Source organism: Oncorhynchus keta, unplaced genomic scaffold (assembly GCF_023373465.1).
Source record: "Oncorhynchus keta strain PuntledgeMale-10-30-2019 unplaced genomic scaffold, Oket_V2 Un_contig_5413_pilon_pilon, whole genome shotgun sequence".
Lineage (NCBI taxonomy): Eukaryota > Metazoa > Chordata > Actinopteri > Salmoniformes > Salmonidae > Oncorhynchus > Oncorhynchus keta.
Genome location: NW_026288274.1, coordinates 60,393 through 67,500, shown reverse-complemented (window position 1 = coordinate 67,500; position 7,108 = coordinate 60,393). Strand labels below are relative to the sequence as shown.

The 7,108-nt window shown below is 53.7% G+C and overlaps 1 long non-coding RNA gene across 2 annotated transcripts; it reads left to right on the top strand.

The window, feature by feature from the left end:
- Window positions 1-2,585: 2,585 nt before the first annotated feature.
- Window positions 2,586-4,581, top strand: LOC127925307 (uncharacterized). 2 transcript variants are annotated; one of them, XR_008120453.1, is made up of 3 exons: window positions 2,586-2,868; window positions 4,348-4,385; window positions 4,424-4,581. It is a non-coding gene; the product is annotated as an uncharacterized LOC127925307 (long non-coding RNA). The 2 variants fall into 2 exon arrangements; XR_008120452.1 differs by lacking the exon at window positions 4,348-4,385 and adding an exon at window positions 4,272-4,309.
- The last annotated feature ends 2,527 nt before the right edge of the window (window positions 4,582-7,108 follow it).

Genomic DNA, 7,108 nt, shown 5'->3' with positions numbered 1-7,108 from the left:
TGTGGACCAGTCACTCCTCTCCTCTCCACACAGACCCTCTCCCCCTGTGACTGGACCAGTCACTCCTCTCCTCTCCACACAGACCCTCTCCCCCTGTGGACCCCTCCTCTCCTCTCCACACAGACCCTGTGGACCAGTCACTCCTCTCCTCTCCACACAGACCCTCTCCCCCTGTGGACCAGTCACTCCTCTCCTCTCCACACAGACCCTCTCCCCCTGTGGACCAGTCACTCCTCTCCTCTCCACACAGACCCTCTCCCCTGTGACTGGACCAGTCACTCCTCTCCTCTCCACACAGACCCTCTCCCCTGTGGACCAGTCACTCCTCTCCTCTCCACACAGACCCTCTCCCCTGTGGACCAGTCACTCCTCTCCTCTCCACACAGACCCTCTCCCCTGTGGACCAGTCACTCCTCTCCTCTCCACACAGACCCTCTCCCCTGTGACTGGACCAGTCACTCCTCTCCTCTCCACACAGACCCTCTCCCCTGTGGACCAGTCACTCCTCTCCTCTCCACACAGACCCTCTCCCCTGTGGACCAGTCACTCCTCTCCTCTCCACACAGACCCTCTCCCCCTGTGACTGGACCAGTCACTCCTCTCCTCTCCACACAGACCCTCTCCCCCTCCTCAACCTCCTGGGGGACAGCTAGGCTGTAGGTCTACACAGGATACATGTTAAGAGGTCTGAGCCTCTCGTTCCACTTCCATCACATCTGTCTGCTGAGAGACACTGAGCAACAGAGAAGAGAATGGAGAGCAGAGAGAGGACAGACAGAACTGGGATTAAATACACCAACGTCTAGTTTACAGACACTGTCCCAACATGTCTCCCTTATGCCTTCAGACTGTTCTCCATTACCCTCCTCACTGAGTGACAGCAATAATGTATCACGGTCTTCTACATCTGACGTTTGACCAGAGGGGGGAAAAATGTCAACTTTCAATGGTTAAGGTAAGGGTTATAGTCAGGGTTATAGTAAGGGTTATGGTAAGGGATTTAATTTTAATTTTTACCTTTATTTTACGAGGCAAGTCAGTTAAGAACAAATTATTGTTTTCAATGACAGCCTAGGAACAGTGGGTTAACTGCCTGTTCAGGGGCAGAATGACAGATTTGTACCTTGTCAGCTCGGGGATTCGAACTTGCAACCTTTCGGTTACTAGTCCAACGCTCTAACCACTAGGCTACAGATAAGGGTTATGGTAAGGGTTAAGGTAAGGGTTAAGGTAAGGGTTAAGGTAAGGGTTAAGGTAATGGTTAAGGTAAAGGATAAGGTAAGGGTTAAGGTAAGGGTTATGGTAATGGATATGGTAAGGGTTAAGGTAATGGTTAAGGTAAGGGTTATGGTAAGGGTTAAGGTAATGGTTAAGGTAAGGGTTAAGATAAGGGTTAAGGTAAGGGTTAAGGTAAGGGTTAAGATAAGGGTTAAGGTAAGGGTTATGATAAGGGTTATGATAAGGGTTAAGGTGGTTAGAGCGTTGGCCCTGTGGTGGCAGGTAGCCTAGTGGTTAGAGTGTTGGCCCTGTGGTAGCAGGTAGCCTAGTGGTTAGAGTGTTGGCCCAGTGGTGGCAGGTAGCCTAGTGGTTAGAGCGTTGGCCCTGTGGTGGCAGGTAGCCTAGTGGTTAGAGCGTTGGCCCTGTGGTGGCAGGTAGCCTAGTGGTTAGAGTGTTGGCCCTGTGGTGGCAGGTAGCCTAGTGGTTAGAGTGTTGGCCCTGTGGTGGCAGGTAGCCTAGTGGTTAGAGTGTTGGCCCAGTGGTGGCAGGTAGCCTAGTGGTTAGAGCGTTGGCCCTGTGGTAGCAGGTAGCCTAGTGGTTAGAGCGTTGGCCCTGTGGTAGCAGGTAGCCTAGTGGTTAGAGTGTTGGCCCTGTGGTGGCAGGTAGCCTAGTGGTTAGAGCGTTGGCCCTGTGGTAGCAGGTAGCCTAGTGGTTAGAGTGTTGGCCCTGTGGTAGCAGGTAGCCTAGTGGTTAGAGCGTTGGCCCAGTGGTGGCAGGTAGCCTAGTGGTGAGAGCGTTGGCCCTGTGGTAGCAGGTAGCCTAGTGGTTAGAGCGTTGGCCCAGTGGTAGCAGGTAGCCTAGTGGTTAGAGCGTTGGCCCTGTGGTAGCAGGTAGCCTAGTGGTGAGAGCGTTGGCCCTGTGGTAGCAGGTAGCCTAGTGGTTAGAGTGTTGGCCCTGTGGTAGCAGGTAGCCTAGTGGTTAGAGCGTTGGCCCAGTGGTGGCAGGTAGCCTAGTGGTGAGAGCGTTGGCCCTGTGGTAGCAGGTAGCCTAGTGGTTAGAGCGTTGGCCCTGTGGTAGCAGGTAGCCTAGTGGTTAGAGTGTTGGCCCTGTGGTAGCAGGTAGCCTAGTGGTTAGAGTGTTGGCCCTGTGGTGGCAGGTAGCCTAGTGGTGAGAGCTTTGGCCCAGTGGTGGCAGGTAGCCTAGTGGTGAGAGCTTTGGCCCAGTGGTGGCAGGTAGCCTAGTGGTTAGAGTGTTGGCCCTGTGGTAGCAGGTAGCCTAGTGGTTAGAGCGTTGGCCCAGTGGTGGCAGGTAGCCTAGTGGTTAGAGCGTTGGCCCTGTGGTGGCAGGTAGCCTAGTGGTGAGAGCTTTGGCCCAGTGGTAGCAGGTAGCCTAGTGGTTAGAGTGTTGGCCCAGTGATGGCAGGTAGCCTAGTGGTTAGAGTGTTGGCCCAGTGGTGGCAGGTAGCCTAGTGGTTAGAGTGTTGGCCCAGTGGTGGCAGGTAGCCTAGTGGTTAGAGCGTTGGCCCAGTGGTAGCAGGTAGCCTAGTGGTTAGAGTGTTGGCCCAGTGGTGGCAGGTAGCCTAGTGGTTAGAGTGTTGGCCCAGTGGTGGCAGGTAGCCTAGTGGTTAGAGCGTTGGCCCTGTGGTAGCAGGTAGCCTAGTGGTTAGAGCGTTGGCCCTGTGGTAGCAGGTAGCCTAGTGGTTAGAGTGTTGGCCCAGTGGTGGCAGGTAGCCTAGTGGTTAGAGTGTTGGCCCAGTGGTGGCAGGTAGCCTAGTGGTTAGAGTGTTGGCCCTGTGGTGGCAGGTAGCCTAGTGGTTAGAGAGTTGGCCCAGTGGTAGCAGGTAGCCTAGTGGTTAGAGTGTTGGCCCAGTGGTAGCAGGTAGCCTAGTGGTTAGAGCGTTGGCCCAGTGGTAGCAGGTAGCCTAGTGGTTAGAGTGTTGGCCCAGTGGTGGCAGGTAGCCTAGTGGTTAGAGTGTTGGCCCAGTGGTGGCAGGTAGCCTAGTGGTTAGAGCGTTGGCCCTGTGGTGGCAGGTAGCCTAGTGGTTAGAGTGTTGGCCCTGTGGTAGCAGGTAGCCTAGTGGTTAGAGCGTTGGCCCTGTGGTAGCAGGTAGCCTAGTGGTTAGAGCGTTGGCCCTGTGGTGGCAGGTAGCCTAGTGGTTAGAGCGTTGGCCCTGTGGTAGCAGGTAGCCTAGTGGTTAGAGTGTTGGCCCTGTGGTGGCAGGTAGCCTAGTGGTTAGAGCGTTGGCCCTGTGGTGGCAGGTAGCCTAGTGGTTAGAGAGTTGGCCCTGTGGTGGCAGGTAGCCTAGTGGTGAGAGCGTTGGCCCAGTGGTGGCAGGTAGCCTAGTGGTTAGAGTGTTGGCCCTGTGGTAGCAGGTAGCCTAGTGGTTAGAGTGTTGGCCCAGTGGTGGCAGGTAGCCTAGTGGTGAGAGCGTTGGCCCAGTGGTAGCAGGTAGCCTAGTGGTGAGAGCGTTGGCCCAGTGGTGGCAGGTAGCCTAGTGGTTAGAGCGTTGGCCCTGTGGTAGCAGGTAGCCTAGTGGTTAGAGTGTTGGCCCTGTGGTGGCAGGTAGCCTAGTGGTTAGAGTGTTGGCCCAGTGGTGGCAGGTAGCCTAGTGGTTAGAGTGTTGGCCCAGTGGTGGCAGGTAGCCTAGTGGTTAGAGTGTTGGCCCAGTGGTGGCAGGTAGCCTAGTGGTTAGAGTGTTGGCCCAGTGGTGGCAGGTAGCCTAGTGGTTAGAGTGTTGGCCCTGTGGTGGCAGGTAGCCTAGTGGTTAGAGCGTTGGCCCAGTGGTGGCAGGTAGCCTAGTGGTTAGAGCGTTGGCCCTGTGGTAGCAGGTAGCCTAGTGGTTAGAGCGTTGGCCCTGTGGTGGCAGGTAGCCTAGTGGTTAGAGCGTTGGCCCTGTGGTGGCAGGTAGCCTAGTGGTTAGAGCGTTGGCCCTGTGGTAGCAGGTAGCCTGTGGTTAGAGCGTTGGCCCTGTGGTGGCAGGTAGCCTAGTGGTTAGAGCGTTGGCCCTGTGGTAGCAGGTAGCCTGGGTTAGAGCGTTGGCCCTGTGGTGGCAGGTAGCCTAGTGGTTAGAGCGTTGGCCCAGTGGTGGCAGGTAGCCTAGTGGTTAGAGTGTTGGCCCAGTGGTGGCAGGTAGCCTAGTGGTTAGAGCGTTGGCCCAGTGGTGGCAGGTAGCCTAGTGGTTAGAGTGTTGGCCCTGTGGTAGCAGGTAGCCTAGTGGTTAGAACGCTGGGCCAGTAACCCGAACTGACAATGTAAAATCTGTCGTTGGCAGTTAACCCACTGTTCCCCAGGCAACGAAGACGTGGACGTTGATTAAGGCAGCCCCCCCACACCTCTCTGATTCAGAGGGTTAAATGAGGAAGACGTGGACGTTGATTAAGGCAGTCCCCCCCCCACCTCTCTGATTCAGAGGGTTAAATGAGGAAGACGTGGACGTTGATTAAGGCAGTCTCCCCCCACACCTTTCAGAGGGTTAAATGAGGAAGACGTGGACGTTGATTAAGGCAGTCCCCCCCCCACACCTCTCTGATTCAGAGGGTTAAATGAGGAAGACGTGGACGTTGATTAAGGCAGTCCCCCCACACCTCTCTGATTCAGAGGGTTAAATGAGGAAGACTCATTTCAGTTGAAGGCATTCAGTTGTACAACTGACTAGGTCTCCCCCTTTCCCTTCCCCTAACCCCCATCCACAACACCTGAGCAAACCACAACCCTACTTGATGGTAATAGCGCTCACTGTTCCCCCTAGTGGCCAGTTTATCAGGCATCTCCCGACTTCCTGGAACCTGGAGTGACATGGATCTGGAGTGACTTGGTTCTGGAGTGACTTAGATCTAGATTGACTTGGATCTGAAGTGACTTGGACCTGGAGTGACTTGGATCTAGATTGACTTGGATCTGGAGTGACTTGGATCTGGAGTGACTTGGATCTGGAGTGACTTGGACCTGGAGTGACTTGGACCTGGAGTGACTTGGATCTGGAGTGACTTGGATCTGGAGTGACTTGGACCTGGAGTGACTTGGACCTGGAGTGACTTGGATCTGGAGTGACTTGGTTCTGGAGTGACTTGGATCTAGATTGACTTGGATCTGAAGTGACTTGGATCTGGAGTGACTTGGATCTGGAGTGACTTGGACCTGGAGTGACTTGGACCTGGAGTGACTTGGATCTGGAGTGACTTGGATCTGGAGTGACTTGGATCTGGAGTGACTTGGACCTGGAGTGACTTGGATCTGGAGTGACTTGGACCTGGAGTGACTTGGACCTGGAGTGACTTGGATCTGGAGTGACTTGGATCTGGAGTGACTTGGATCTGGAGTGACTTGGACCTGGAGTGACTTGGATCTGGAGTGACTTGGATCTGGAGTGACTTGGATCTGAAGTGACTTGGATCTGAAGTGACTTGGATCTGAAGTGACTTGGATCTGGAGTGACTTGGATCTGGAGTGACTTGGATCTGAAGTGACTTGGATCTGAAGTGACTTGGATCTGGAGTGACTTGGATCTGGAGTGACTTGGATCTGGAGTGACTTGGATCTGAAGTGACTTGGACCTGGAGTGACTTGGACCTGGAGTGACTTTGCTGGTGTGGAAGCCCTATGGAGTTATGTTGTATCTACCTGCCTTAAAAAGACAATTAAATGAAGTCAGACAATAACTGTCAGGCCACAGTCGTCTCTCTGCTCTGCTGACCTGTCAGTCCTAGAGAGGCCTGGGTTGACGCCTCACAGAGGGATAGGACAGGACGTCTCACTCAACGCTCAGTGAGAATACACACTCCACCTCTTCCTCACCACACACACACACACACACACACACACACACACACACACACACACACACACACACACACACACACACACACACACACACACACACACACACACACACACACACACACACACACACACACACACACACACACACACACCGACTGCAATCTGTTACTTCGCAACAGGTATGTGAATTATACCACCAGCCTGCTCTGGTCTGAGTTATATTTAGTCTTTGGGTTGTTCAACAGGGCAACATCCCATCTCTCATCACACATCTTCTGCTGGCCCTGCCAAGAGACACAGTGTGTGTTCAAAGCCCAGAGACACAGTGTGTGTTCAAAGCCCAGAGACACAGTGTGTGTTCAAAGCCCAGAGACACAGTGTGTGTTCAAAGCCAAGAGACACAGTGTGTGTTCAAAGCCCAGAGACACAGTGTGTGTTCAAAGCCCAGAGACACAGTGTGTGTTCAAAGCCCAGAGACACAGTGTGTGTTCAAAGCCCAGAGACACAGTGTGTGTTCAAAGCCCAGAGACACAGTGTGTGTTCAAAGCCAAGTGACACAGTGTGTGTTCAAAGCCCAGAGACACAGTGTGTGTTCAAAGCCTAGAGACACAGTGTGTGTTCAAAGCCCAGAGACACAGTGTGTGTTCAAAGCCCAGAGACACAGTGTGTGTGTGTGTGTGTGTGTGTGTGTGTGTGTGTGTGTGTGTGTGTGTGTGTGTGTGTGTGTGTGTGTGTGTGTGTGTGTGTGTGTGTGTGTGTTCAAAGCCCAGAGACACAGTGTGTGTTCAAAGCCCAGAGACACGGTGTGTGTGTGTTCAAAGCCCAGAGACACAGTGTGTGTTCAAAGACCAGAGACACGGTGTGTGTGTGTGTTCAAAGCCCAGAGACACGGTGTGTGTTCAAAGCCCAGAGACACAGTGTGTGTGTGTGTGTGTTCTAAGCCCAGAGACACAGTGTGTGTTCAAAGCCCAGAGACACGGTGTGTGTGTGTATGTTCAAAGCCCAGAGACACGGTGTGTGTTCAAAGCCCAGAGACACGGTGTGTGTTCAAAGCCCAGAGACACGGTGTGTGTGTGTATGTTCAAAGCCCACAGCGACGAACCACAGATAC